Below are 15,762 nucleotides of genomic sequence, written 5' to 3'. Positions count from 1 at the left end.
AATATTAAAATACTTTGTTAAGGGTTGTTTACACCATCTATCAATGTCGTATGAGATGCCAAATTTTCTACCTGCGAATGTTGTACACATAGTGTAACCACTATGAAAATTTTCATCTATCAAAATGATTTGGCAACTCATATGTAAATTTTTCATTTAGGGAGCGCTCTATTTGATACGGCATTCTCGTATGTAAACATAAATTTATCAGCTGTTTTCTGACATTCTCAAACAAAAAATGAAAAACAAAATCTTTTAAAAAAGAAAATGGAAGGGTATGTATATTTAAATATTCAGTAAAGTAAATAAATGGCGTTTATAATGTTATTTTCAGATCGATTGGTCGAAAGAAGCAGTTTTTGAAATGATTGTTTGGTGGCAAAAACATGAATGCATCTATAACTCCAAACACCAATTCTACCAATTCAGTTTCCTTCTACCAAAATTTAAAATTTGCGCAAAATTGCAACTCAACAATAAATGTAAATAATGACAAAAACAGCTGTTTTTATATTTTTAGGTTATGTCATACGAAAATAACACTTGCAGGTATGAACGCACAAATTGAAAATTGTGTGGATGACGTCAATTTTGACAAACATAGGGAATGTCGAATGGGTGAAAGAAATGGCAGCTCATATGACATTGATAGATGGTGTAAACAGCCCTTTACAATGCTATTTTTCATTGCGTTCCTGTACTTTTTTAATGGTAATGTTAGAAAAAAGAGCGAATTGTCAGAAATTGCTTCCCCATACAAATTTCTAAAAAGTACGGGAACGGAAAAATGACGGAAATTGTAAAAACTCCAGCATAAATGTCAAAATCAACGTGTCAGCTATCATATTAGATGCCAATGAACATGCTTGCTGCTAGTTTCTACTAGTCCAAAATTGTAATATTGTGCAGGTTCTGAGCACAACTTTTATCTATCAAAATTTATTATTATGATGTCTCAACGATAAAATATTTTTTTTATTTTTTCATTTGTTACTACTATACACAAATAATACGATATATAGATAATTTTACGATAATTTTCCAAAAAAAAGTTGTAAAGTTCTATATTGTCGTATATTTTTAATGATTAATTCAATTTACAACAACTTGTTTTGAAAATTCATGTTATATCAGCTGCGCATATGCATCTACCTTGATCATTGTGATATGCTTGAAATCAACAAAAAAATAAGTGTAAACACCGGGGTGTATTTCAGGATTTCGTGAAATCCAGTGGATTTTGGAGCGCAAGTGTAAACTTGGCATTAGTCCCGGTCCACACTAACGTAAAATTCATTACAAAATTGCATGAAATTAGGTGTTCTTAAATCGAATTCCCCACAACAGCAATTTAATTATTTTACTTTACTATGGAGGTCGATCAGACGCATAATTTCATGCAATTTTTTCAATGAAATCACTCTAGTGTGGACCGGGACTTAGATCGTGTTTATCACTACGGAAATTTCATGATATTACTCTAATATGTAACTCGATCTAAAAACGCATAATTTTATGAAATTTTTTAATGAAATCACTCTAGTGTGGACCGGGACTAGCCTATATCTCGGGAAATACGGACTTCCCACACATGATATATATCTGCAGTCAAGGGGCTGCATTCTTGTTCTATTAAAATTTGAAACTAAAAATATTTCCTTTATAATTCTTTTCATTTGACAGTTTTTTCCTTTACAAAAGTTTTCATTCCACATTTTCATAGAAACAGAATGGAGCCCAATAATACCAATAATTTGGCTTAAATAATTATTTTTATACATCGACAACTATTTTCATTGTTAAATGTTAGTCCCGTTTCACACTACAGTAATTTCACTGAAATTTTGATATGAAATTGTGCGTCTCTAGATCGACGCCCATAGTAGAGTAAAATCATAAAATTGCTGTAGTGGGGAATTCGATTTAAGAACATCTAATTTCATGAAATTCACGCTAGTGTGGACCGGGACTTAGCTTTGTTCCTTTACGTTAAAGTTTCTTAAGGCCTACGTACATAAGCTGCCTCGCCTAGTTGCCTTGCTTGCTTCTGATAAAAGAATAAAAAAGAAAAGGGAAACTCAGTTCGAAATTTGCTCAGCCTCCTTTATTATTTTATTTTTATTATGTCAAAAATGAAGCAGGAAAGCAAGGCAGCAAGGCAAAACAGCTTATGTACCAAGGCTGTACAGATTTCCCCTAAAAGGACGAGGAATCTGCAATTTTGACTTAAATTACGGACGTAAATTAAGGTCAAGTAAATCGTTGTTGGCGGGAAATGCAACAACTAAACAAAACAGCAAATACACAGAAAGGACACCACAAGTATTTCAAATATACTTACGTGGTGTAATTCAAATGCAATTTAAATTGCCACACAAGAATAAAAAAAATAAAAACAAACGTTTCAAAATATGGACGCAGGCGGTCACTAATTAAAACTTTTATTTTTGGTTTTGTGTTGACGATCAAGACGATCTTGCTTATCCCCAATTAGGTTGACAAGTAGTGATGGTAAATTATCGATAAGGCAGCCATGTAATAGTCGAGTTTGATAACATTCAATATCGATATACTAGTTTGGTATCGGGGTGGCTCAAACCTCGACATGCTCCCCCCCTTGCACGGGTGCAAAATTATTGATTTGTTAGGGCGGGGTATTTGGAACTTTCATCCAGGCTTTTCCGTTGTTGACCCTTCTGTCGCTGCGATCTGATTTTTGACTTATTTCCACTCTTCACCATAACTTTTCTGCAGTGGTCATGGATTTCTGATAAATATTCTTTTCCGAAGTTTGCCGGGTTCTTCGATATGAACTCAGCCAACATAGTGTTGTACTTGCAATAAACAGCATATCCCACGTGAAATCCATGAATATTTCTGAAAAGATACTTATGGAACAAAGAAACAGAAATTGACCATACGATATATGGCCCGTTAGTTATGTTTTGTTCGTCTTTGCACCATACATATGCAATAATTCGAATCAAATTAACGAATTTCGTGGATGTTATACCACAGACTTGTTCCTTGTAGGTATTTCTTTTCGACTTATAAGCCAGCTGATCCGCTGGAACAGTGGATTTGCTTTGTGTTGCGATTGCAACAGTGATGACATCATTATCATGCAATTCAGCATAGAACGAATAGTGAGGATAAATATCAAATAGAACATTTATCAAATTTTTCTTCAACGGAAATTCGTTTGATTTCCTCGTAAATGTCAAAAATATAAATTCCAACCGATTTGCGGAATCTAATAGTATTTCTTTTGCAAGATCAGACGAAAGATGTTTGTTCAATTTGTCATAAAATAAATATTGAGAATATATATTAAGAAAATGAACGATCGTTATTTTCTTTAACGGAAATCCGCTCGATTTCCCTGTAAATGTCATATATTCTAGTGCCGTTAAAGCTAAGTATCTTGTGTGACCGCCTGCTAACATGTCAACCACATATTCTTTTCGAAGTACATTTGCTGCTAGCAGCCGGTCAACTTGCCATTCTGTGGCCACCTGCAATAACGTTTTTATTGCCAGAAATGACTCACAGTTAACACCAAATTTAAAATTTCCATAATCTACAGAGGGACCGTGTATGTCCTTTCGATACAAAATACTCTGACACGGAATATCAGATTCGTGTGTTAATTTTTGGTACATCTTCTCGATGTCACCGTTATATACGCACATGTAAATGTACTGTTTAAAATTTTCTGAAATCAGTTCGTTGCTTATAATTACTTTAGCATTGAGTGAGTAAGAACGTTTTGATTGGTATAAGTCATTAATAAACATACATATTTTACTGGTACTTTCCGGGCGAAAGACCGCGTAATGTAAGAAGTAGTACAGATATCTCTTTGAATCAATATGCTTTATATTTGATCTACTTTGTTGGATATTTTTTATGACTATGTTCTTTTCTGACAATTCATTGCCAGTACTAGCAAGGGATTCGTATTTTTTTATTTGTTTTGCCCTTTCCACGTTCGTACTGTGGAGTCTTGTTCTGAATCGGGACGATTCTAAAAACGAAAATTTTACATCAGGCTTTTCGTCCGGTCGACGGATCGTGTTTTCATCGTATAATTTTTCCACACATTCTTCATTATCATTAGGTAACATTCCGAATCGAGGCGATTCTGAAAACGATAATGGCATTTTAGCATCTGATTTTCCGTCCTGTCGACGGTTGTTTGTTTCATCGTAAAGTTGTTTACGGGATTTTGTTAGAATAGGAGCCCGTTTGACTTCCTCTTTTTCACAGAATTTGATTGATTTTATATTTGTATTGTCTTCTTCTATCTTTGAATATCCCACGTTTGGGGCCGACACGATACTGCCGTATGTTATTGGTCCGAAAATAAACCAACCGTAAACTGAATTTTGTGCTATCATTTTTCCGAGCACATTCTTTCTTGTACCATTTAGTATTAAGGATGGGAGTATGTCACTTCCAATTAACATATCCACCGGTGCTGAAATGGCAAACTCTGGATCAGCAAGATTTAAATCTACCACTTCGCTTAAATTCAAGTTGGGGAGTGATCTTGTTGGCATTAAACCAGTCAGATTTTGAACTACTATCACCTCAGTGTGGAGTTCGAAATTGTGTTTTTCGGCACATAATGCTAGTTTGCAAGATTTGTTAGCATCAGCCACCATTGTGCCACATAATCCACTAATGTGGAACTCGGCCTGTTTAGTTTCTATTTTCAAGCGCTCTGTTAATTCATTCGTCAAATAAGATCGTTTAGAAGCTGAATCAAAAATAGCTCTTATAGTAGAAATTTTACCACGATGTTTAATTTGTACCAACGCAGTTGGCAACATAACATCATCGTTACTCAAAGTCATGTACGTTTGAGTATTGGTTTCGGATACCGAACTGGAGGAGCAAGGCAATTCATTCTGCTGTTCACCAGTCGTGAAGTGTGTTTCAGTTTGTCGACTCATTCGTGGTTGAGGAAAACTGTTTATTTCACGCGTTACGGGATTAGCAGTCGATTGTTCTTGTGATGCGTTTGTCAAATGAAGCTTCGTATGATGTTTCTTGCTGCAATGCATACATCTATGCATGCTGATACACTCTGGAGTAATATGTCCACTTGTTAGACAATTATTACATAGTCGGTTTTCTCTTGCCACTTCAATCCTTTGGAGTGTGGCCATGCTATTGAACTTTGAACAATTTTTCAACAAATGATTTTTTCCACATAGAGCACATCTATTTGAATTTTGGTATATGGAAGTTTGTTGAGTTCCGTAATCAAATCTAGAAGGTTGAGGAACTGTCTGACTTTTGAGGCGATCAATTCTTTCCAACACCTGATGCCTATTAATAAGAAACTCTTCCATTTGAGACCACTCTGGTAACTCGGAATGAGATTCAAGAGATTGTTCCCACAATGTCAATGTCTCTATAGGAAGCTTAGTAGAACATAAATAAATTAATATCAGATCCCACTGACTCACACTGATTTCGTGAGCCTGGAGAATTGCGAGACAATCGCTAATAGTTAATTGGATCCGTTTTATATCTTCACTGTTCTCAGATTTTGCAGGTGGAACTTCAAACAAAAGTCTGAGTTGATTGTCTACTAACACACGTTTATTTTCGTAACGTTTCTTTAATGCATCCCATGCTAGGGTAAAATTTAAATCTGTTAAAGGAAATCGATCAACGATTCTCCCAGCTTCACCTTTTGTTTTACTTTTTAGATAATATAATTTTTGCGCTGTTGTCAATCTGGCATGAGTACCATATATGGCCGTAAACATATCCCTAAAAGTTGGCCATTCTTCGTAACTTCCGTAGAAGTCTTTCGTATCACAAGGTGGCACTTTAATGCACACCTCCGACAAATCAAAAGTTGTGGTTGGGGGAAACATGCTTGAACTATGAAACATTGAGGGATTTGTAGTGTCTTCCCCCACTACATTATTGGAAAGATTTCTTCTTTTTTTTAAAATTTCCATTAAATTGGCTTTGGTTGTTTGATATTGGTCCCGAGCGGACGCAAAATCTTCCTTTGCTTTCTTTTTATATTCACAGTTTACTGCCATGTCATCGGCAAGATAAACGCTCTCGAAAGCGCTACGGACGTTATGCCAATCCTCATCGATTGACTCTAACTTAGTTTCTATCAACGATTCAGATAGATCTTTTTCCGGGGTATTTAATATCTTGGCACATGATCCCACCAAATTATCCCGTTCGTATTCGAAACGTGTGCAAATTGTTGATCCCATTTCAATATTTGTTTATTATTATGTTATTATACAATTATTTTTTATTTTATTATTTGTTATTTTATATGTAATTTATATTAATTTTTATATATTTTATATTATTATTATTATCACTATTTGCCTTCTTTAACTATCAAGTTTCTTTCAAGATAAAGAGACTGAAGTTATTTAATTTATTTTATTTTGGCTTTAATAGCTTTTTATAAATATACTCCTCGAAAGTTTATTTTTTAAACTTTGGGAGTAAAATCCACTATTTATTTATATTTATTATTAATTATTTATATTTCTATTTTATTGATATATTTTAATTTATTTTTTACCTTTTAATTTTATTTGTGATATTATTTAATAATGAAATGGAATACAATGAAATGCAATCACCGTATCGAATTACGTTATGTTACGTGTGTTCTGTTACGTTAGGTTACGTTTTCACTAACTGACCTCTTATTTTAATATGATCACTGATATTCAGTAATCGTTACTTATAATGTGTATAACACTATGTAAACAAACTGACCGTCTGTCCGTGTTATTTATTCACAAAATAAAATAGAAAAATACGAAATTTAATGTGAAGTGGTGATTTTGTTATTAATAGGAAAATTTTTAAATATGTTTTTCGTAATTTGTTTTATTTTTATTTGTAAATTATAAACGAGCAATAAATATTGCAAAACCAAATGTATGTTTTTTTGTTCTTCTTCTTGACTCAATGATAGTGTTGAGATTTGCCGTACTTTTTGCATAAATTAGAAGCAACTGGCGAAATGTTTCAACACTGATGGCAAACAAAATGATTTTTATTTTTTGGAAATTTTTTAATTTAAGTGTTTATAATTAATGGCAAGTCTAGGCCGCTAATTTGTTTAAAAGGCTCGAAGGACCATGTACAGATTTCCCCTAAAAGGACGAGGAATCTGCAATTTTGACTTAAATTACGGACGTAAATTAAGGTCAAGTAAATCGTTGTTGGCGGGAAATGCAACAACTAAACAAAACAGCAAATACACAGAAAGGACACCACAAGTATTTCAAATATACTTACGTGGTGTAATTCAAATGCAATTTAAATTGCCACACAAGAATAAAAAAAATAAAAACAAACGTTTCAAAATATGGACGCAGGCGGTCACTAATTAAAACTTTTATTTTTGGTTTTGTGTTGACGATCAAGACGATCTTGCTTATCCCCAATTAGGTTGACAAGTAGTGATGGTAAATTATCGATAAGGCAGCCATGTAATAGTCGAGTTTGATAACATTCAATATCGATATACTAGTTTGGTATCGGGGTGGCTCAAACCTCGACATGCTCCCCCCCTTGCACGGGTGCAAAATTATTGATTTGTTAGGGCGGGGTATTTGGAACTTTCATCCAGGCTTTTCCGTTGTTGACCCTTCTGTCGCTGCGATCTGATTTTTGACTTATTTCCACTCTTAACCATAACTTTTCTGCAGTGGTCATGGATTTCTGATAAATATTCTTTTCCGAAGTTTGCCGGGTTCTTCGATATGAACTCAGCCAACATAGTGTTGTACTTGCAATAAACAGCATATCCCACGTGAAATCCATGAATATTTCTGAAAAGATACTTATGGAACAAAGAAACAGAAATTGACCATACGATATATGGCCCGTTAGTTATGTTTTGTTCGTCTTTGCACCATACATATGCAATAATTCGAATCAAATTAACGAATTTCGTGGATGTTATACCACAGACTTGTTCCTTGTAGGTATTTCTTTTCGACTTATAAGCCAGCTGATCCGCTGGAACAGTGGATTTGCTTTGTGTTGCGATTGCAACAGTGATGACATCATTATCATGCAATTCAGCATAGAACGAATAGTGAGGATAAATATCAAATAGAACATTTATCAAATTTTTCTTCAACGGAAATTCGTTTGATTTCCTCGTAAATGTCAAAAATATAAATTCCAGCCGATTTGCGGAATCTAATAGTATTTCTTTTGCAAGATCAGACGAAAGATGTTTGTTCAATTTGTCATAAAATAAATATTGAGAATATATATTAAGAAAATGAACGATCGTTATTTTCTTTAACGGAAATCCGCTCGATTTCCCTGTAAATGTCATATATTCTAGTGCCGTTAAAGCTAAGTATCTTGTGTGACCGCCTGCTAACATGTCAACCACATATTCTTTTCGAAGTATATTTGCTGCTAGCAGCCGGTCAACTTGCCATTCTGTGGCCACCTGCAATAACGTTTTTATTGCCACAAATGACTCACAGTTAACACCAAATTTAAAATTTCCATAATCTACAGAGGGACCGTGTATGTCCTTTCGATACAAAATACTCTGACACGGAATATCAGATTCGTGTGTTAATTTTTGGTACATCTTCTCGATGTCACCGTTATATACGCACATGTAAATGTACTGTTTAAAATTTTCTGAAATCAGTTCGTTGCTTATAATTACTTTAGCATTGAGTGAGTAAGAACGTTTTGATTGGTATAAGTCATTAATAAACATACATATTTTACTGGTACTTTCCGGGCGAAAGACCGCGTAATGTAAGAAGTAGTACAGATATCTCTTTGAATCAATATGCTTTATATTTGATCTACTTTGTTGGATATTTTTTATGACTATGTTCTTTTCTGACAATTCATTGCCAGTACTAGCAAGGGATTCGTATTTTTTTATTTGTTTTGCCCTTTCCACGTTCGTACTGTGGAGTCTTGTTCTGAATCGGGACGATTCTAAAAACGAAAATTTTACATCAGGCTTTTCGTCCGGTCGACGGATCGTGTTTTCATCGTATAATTTTTCCACACATTCTTCATTATCATTAGGTAACATTCCGAATCGAGGCGATTCTGAAAACGATAATGGCATTTTAGCATCTGATTTTCCGTCCTGTCGACGGTTGTTTGTTTCATCGTAAAGTTGTTTACGGGATTTTGTTAGAATAGGAGCCCGTTTGACTTCCTCTTTTTCACAGAATTTGATTGATTTTATATTTGTATTGTCTTCTTCTATCTTTGAATATCCCACGTTTGGGGCCGACACGATACTGCCGTATGTTATTGGTCCGAAAATAAACCAACCGTAAACTGAATTTTGTGCTATCATTTTTCCGAGCACATTCTTTCTTATACCATTTAGTATTAAGGATGGGAGTATGTCACTTCCAATTAACATATCCACCGGTGCTGAAATGGCAAACTCTGGATCAGCAAGATTTAAATCTACCACTTCGCTTAAATTCAAGTTGGGGAGTGATCTTGTTGGCATTAAACCAGTCAGATTTTGAACTACTATCACCTCAGTGTGGAGTTCGAAATTGTGTTTTTCGGCACATAATGCTAGTTTGCAAGATTTGTTAGCATCAGCCACCATTGTGCCACATAATCCACTAATGTGGAACTCGGCCTGTTTAGTTTCTATTTTCAAGCGCTCTGTTAATTCATTCGTCAAATAAGATCGTTTAGAAGCTGAATCAAAAATAGCTCTTATAGTAGAAATTTTACCACGATGTTTAATTTGTACCAACGCAGTTGGCAACATAACATCATCGTTACTCAAAGTCATGTACGTTTGAGTATTGGTTTCGGATACCGAACTGGAGGAGCAAGGCAATTCATTCTGCTGTTCACCAGTCGTGAAGTGTGTTTCAGTTTGTCGACTCATTCGTGGTTGAGGAAAACTGTTTATTTCACGCGTTACGGGATTAGCAGTCGATTGTTCTTGTGATGCGTTTGTCAAATGAAGCTTCGTATGATGTTTCTTGCTGCAATGCATACATCTATGCATGCTGATACACTCTGGAGTAATATGTCCACTTGTTAGACAATTATTACATAGTCGGTTTTCTCTTGCCACTTCAATCCTTTGGAGTGTGGCCATGCTATTGAACTTTGAACAATTTTTCAACAAATGATTTTTTCCACATAGAGCACATCTATTTGAATTTTGGTATATGGAAGTTTGTTGAGTTCCGTAATCAAATCTAGAAGGTTGAGGAACTGTCTGACTTTTGAGGCGATCAATTCTTTCCAACACCTGATGCCTATTAATAAGAAACTCTTCCATTTGAGACCACTCTGGTAACTCGGAATGAGATTCAAGAGATTGTTCCCACAATGTCAATGTCTCTATAGGAAGCTTAGTAGAACATAAATAAATTAATATCGGATCCCACTGACTCACACTGATTTCGTGAGCCTGGAGAATTGCGAGACAATCGCTAATAGTTAATTGGATCCGTTTTATATCTTCACTGTTCTCAGATTTTGCAGGTGGAACTTCAAACAAAAGTCTGAGTTGATTGTCTACTAACACACGTTTATTTTCGTAACGTTTCTTTAATGCATCCCATGCTAGGGTAAAATTTAAATCTGTTAAAGGAAATCGATCAACGATTCTCCCAGCTTCACCTTTTGTTTTACTTTTTAGATAATATAATTTTTGCGCTGTTGTCAATCTGGCATGAGTACCATATATGGCCGTAAACATATCCCTAAAAGTTGGCCATTCTTCGTAACTTCCGTAGAAGTCTTTCGTATCACAAGGTGGCACTTTAATGCACACCTCCGACAAATCAAAAGTTGTGGTTGGGGGAAACATGCTTGAACTATGAAACATTGAGGGATTTGTAGTGTCTTCCCCCACTACATTATTGGAAAGATTTCTTCTTTTTTTTAAAATTTCCATTAAATTGGCTTTGGTTGTTTGATATTGGTCCCGAGCGGACGCAAAATCTTCCTTTGCTTTCTTTTTATATTCACAGTTTACTGCCATGTCATCGGCAAGATAAACGCTCTCGAAAGCGCTACGGACGTTATGCCAATCCTCATCGATTGACTCTAACTTAGTTTCTATCAACGATTCAGATAGATCTTTTTCCGGGGTATTTAATATCTTGGCACATGATCCCACCAAATTATCCCGTTCGTATTCGAAACGTGTGCAAATTGTTGATCCCATTTCAATATTTGTTTATTATTATGTTATTATACAATTATTTTTTATTTTATTATTTGTTATTTTATATGTAATTTATATTAATTTTTATATATTTTATATTATTATTATTATCACTATTTGCCTTCTTTAACTATCAAGTTTCTTTCAAGATAAAGAGACTGAAGTTATTTAATTTATTTTATTTTGGCTTTAATAGCTTTTTATAAATATACTCCTCGAAAGTTTATTTTTTAAACTTTGGGAGTAAAATCCACTATTTATTTATATTTATTATTAATTATTTATATTTCTATTTTATTGATATATTTTAATTTATTTTTTACCTTTTAATTTTATTTGTGATATTATTTAATAATGAAATGGAATACAATGAAATGCAATCACCGTATCGAATTACGTTATGTTACGTGTGTTCTGTTACGTTAGGTTACGTTTTCACTAACTGACCTCTTATTTTAATATGATCACTGATATTCAGTAATCGTTACTTATAATGTGTATAACACTATGTAAACAAACTGACCGTCTGTCCGTGTTATTTATTCACAAAATAAAATAGAAAAATACGAAATTTAATGTGAAGTGGTGATTTTGTTATTAATAGGAAAATTTTTAAATATGTTTTTCGTAATTTGTTTTATTTTTATTTGTAAATTATAAACGAGCAATAAATATTGCAAAACCAAATGTATGTTTTTTTGTTCTTCTTCTTGACTCAATGATAGTGTTGAGATTTGCCGTACTTTTTGCATAAATTAGAAGCAACTGGCGAAATGTTTCAACACTGATGGCAAACAAAATGATTTTTATTTTTTGGAAATTTTTTAATTTAAGTGTTTATAATTAATGGCAAGTCTAGGCCGCTAATTTGTTTAAAAGGCTCGAAGGACCATGTACAGATTTCCCCTAAAAGGACGAGGAATCTGCAATTTTGACTTAAATTACGGACGTAAATTAAGGTCAAGTAAATCGTTGTTGGCGGGAAATGCAACAACTAAACAAAACAGCAAATACACAGAAAGGACACCACAAGTATTTCAAATATACTTACGTGGTGTAATTCAAATGCAATTTAAATTGCCACACAAGAATAAAAAAAATAAAAACAAACGTTTCAAAATATGGACGCAGGCGGTCACTAATTAAAACTTTTATTTTTGGTTTTGTGTTGACGATCAAGACGATCTTGCTTATCCCCAATTAGGTTGACAAGTAGTGATGGTAAATTATCGATAAGGCAGCCATGTAATAGTCGAGTTTGATAACATTCAATATCGATATACTAGTTTGGTATCGGGGTGGCTCAAACCTCGACATGCTCCCCCCCTTGCACGGGTGCAAAATTATTGATTTGTTAGGGCGGGGTATTTGGAACTTTCATCCAGGCTTTTCCGTTGTTGACCCTTCTGTCGCTGCGATCTGATTTTTGACTTATTTCCACTCTTAACCATAACTTTTCTGCAGTGGTCATGGATTTCTGATAAATATTCTTTTCCGAAGTTTGCCGGGTTCTTCGATATGAACTCAGCCAACATAGTGTTGTACTTGCAATAAACAGCATATCCCACGTGAAATCCATGAATATTTCTGAAAAGATACTTATGGAACAAAGAAACAGAAATTGACCATACGATATATGGCCCGTTAGTTATGTTTTGTTCGTCTTTGCACCATACATATGCAATAATTCGAATCAAATTAACGAATTTCGTGGATGTTATACCACAGACTTGTTCCTTGTAGGTATTTCTTTTCGACTTATAAGCCAGCTGATCCGCTGGAACAGTGGATTTGCTTTGTGTTGCGATTGCAACAGTGATGACATCATTATCATGCAATTCAGCATAGAACGAATAGTGAGGATAAATATCAAATAGAACATTTATCAAATTTTTCTTCAACGGAAATTCGTTTGATTTCCTCGTAAATGTCAAAAATATAAATTCCAGCCGATTTGCGGAATCTAATAGTATTTCTTTTGCAAGATCAGACGAAAGATGTTTGTTCAATTTGTCATAAAATAAATATTGAGAATATATATTAAGAAAATGAACGATCGTTATTTTCTTTAACGGAAATCCGCTCGATTTCCCTGTAAATGTCATATATTCTAGTGCCGTTAAAGCTAAGTATCTTGTGTGACCGCCTGCTAACATGTCAACCACATATTCTTTTCGAAGTATATTTGCTGCTAGCAGCCGGTCAACTTGCCATTCTGTGGCCACCTGCAATAACGTTTTTATTGCCACAAATGACTCACAGTTAACACCAAATTTAAAATTTCCATAATCTACAGAGGGACCGTGTATGTCCTTTCGATACAAAATACTCTGACACGGAATATCAGATTCGTGTGTTAATTTTTGGTACATCTTCTCGATGTCACCGTTATATACGCACATGTAAATGTACTGTTTAAAATTTTCTGAAATCAGTTCGTTGCTTATAATTACTTTAGCATTGAGTGAGTAAGAACGTTTTGATTGGTATAAGTCATTAATAAACATACATATTTTACTGGTACTTTCCGGGCGAAAGACCGCGTAATGTAAGAAGTAGTACAGATATCTCTTTGAATCAATATGCTTTATATTTGATCTACTTTGTTGGATATTTTTTATGACTATGTTCTTTTCTGACAATTCATTGCCAGTACTAGCAAGGGATTCGTATTTTTTTATTTGTTTTGCCCTTTCCACGTTCGTACTGTGGAGTCTTGTTCTGAATCGGGACGATTCTAAAAACGAAAATTTTACATCAGGCTTTTCGTCCGGTCGACGGATCGTGTTTTCATCGTATAATTTTTCCACACATTCTTCATTATCATTAGGTAACATTCCGAATCGAGGCGATTCTGAAAACGATAATGGCATTTTAGCATCTGATTTTCCGTCCTGTCGACGGTTGTTTGTTTCATCGTAAAGTTGTTTACGGGATTTTGTTAGAATAGGAGCCCGTTTGACTTCCTCTTTTTCACAGAATTTGATTGATTTTATATTTGTATTGTCTTCTTCTATCTTTGAATATCCCACGTTTGGGGCCGACACGATACTGCCGTATGTTATTGGTCCGAAAATAAACCAACCGTAAACTGAATTTTGTGCTATCATTTTTCCGAGCACATTCTTTCTTATACCATTTAGTATTAAGGATGGGAGTATGTCACTTCCAATTAACATATCCACCGGTGCTGAAATGGCAAACTCTGGATCAGCAAGATTTAAATCTACCACTTCGCTTAAATTCAAGTTGGGGAGTGATCTTGTTGGCATTAAACCAGTCAGATTTTGAACTACTATCACCTCAGTGTGGAGTTCGAAATTGTGTTTTTCGGCACATAATGCTAGTTTGCAAGATTTGTTAGCATCAGCCACCATTGTGCCACATAATCCACTAATGTGGAACTCGGCCTGTTTAGTTTCTATTTTCAAGCGCTCTGTTAATTCATTCGTCAAATAAGATCGTTTAGAAGCTGAATCAAAAATAGCTCTTATAGTAGAAATTTTACCACGATGTTTAATTTGTACCAACGCAGTTGGCAACATAACATCATCGTTACTCAAAGTCATGTACGTTTGAGTATTGGTTTCGGATACCGAACTGGAGGAGCAAGGCAATTCATTCTGCTGTTCACCAGTCGTGAAGTGTGTTTCAGTTTGTCGACTCATTCGTGGTTGAGGAAAACTGTTTATTTCACGCGTTACGGGATTAGCAGTCGATTGTTCTTGTGATGCGTTTGTCAAATGAAGCTTCGTATGATGTTTCTTGCTGCAATGCATACATCTATGCATGCTGATACACTCTGGAGTAATATGTCCACTTGTTAGACAATTATTACATAGTCGGTTTTCTCTTGCCACTTCAATCCTTTGGAGTGTGGCCATGCTATTGAACTTTGAACAATTTTTCAACAAATGATTTTTTCCACATAGAGCACATCTATTTGAATTTTGGTATATGGAAGTTTGTTGAGTTCCGTAATCAAATCTAGAAGGTTGAGGAACTGTCTGACTTTTGAGGCGATCAATTCTTTCCAACACCTGATGCCTATTAATAAGAAACTCTTCCATTTGAGACCACTCTGGTAACTCGGAATGAGATTCAAGAGATTGTTCCCACAATGTCAATGTCTCTATAGGAAGCTTAGTAGAACATAAATAAATTAATATCGGATCCCACTGACTCACACTGATTTCGTGAGCCTGGAGAATTGCGAGACAATCGCTAATAGTTAATTGGATCCGTTTTATATCTTCACTGTTCTCAGATTTTGCAGGTGGAACTTCAAACAAAAGTCTGAGTTGATTGTCTACTAACACACGTTTATTTTCGTAACGTTTCTTTAATGCATCCCATGCTAGGGTAAAATTTAAATCTGTTAAAGGAAATCGATCAACGATTCTCCCAGCTTCACCTTTTGTTTTACTTTTTAGATAATATAATTTTTGCGCTGTTGTCAATCTGGCATGAGTACCATATATGGCCGTAAACATATCCCTAAAAGTTGGCCATTCTTCGTAACTTCCGTAGAAGTCTTTCGTATC

This window comes from Musca autumnalis, unplaced genomic scaffold, assembly GCF_047663935.1.
Source record: "Musca autumnalis isolate F117 unplaced genomic scaffold, ASM4766393v1 scaffold_4, whole genome shotgun sequence".
NCBI classification, from domain to species: domain Eukaryota; kingdom Metazoa; phylum Arthropoda; class Insecta; order Diptera; family Muscidae; genus Musca; species Musca autumnalis.
This window is presented reverse-complemented; position numbering follows the sequence as displayed.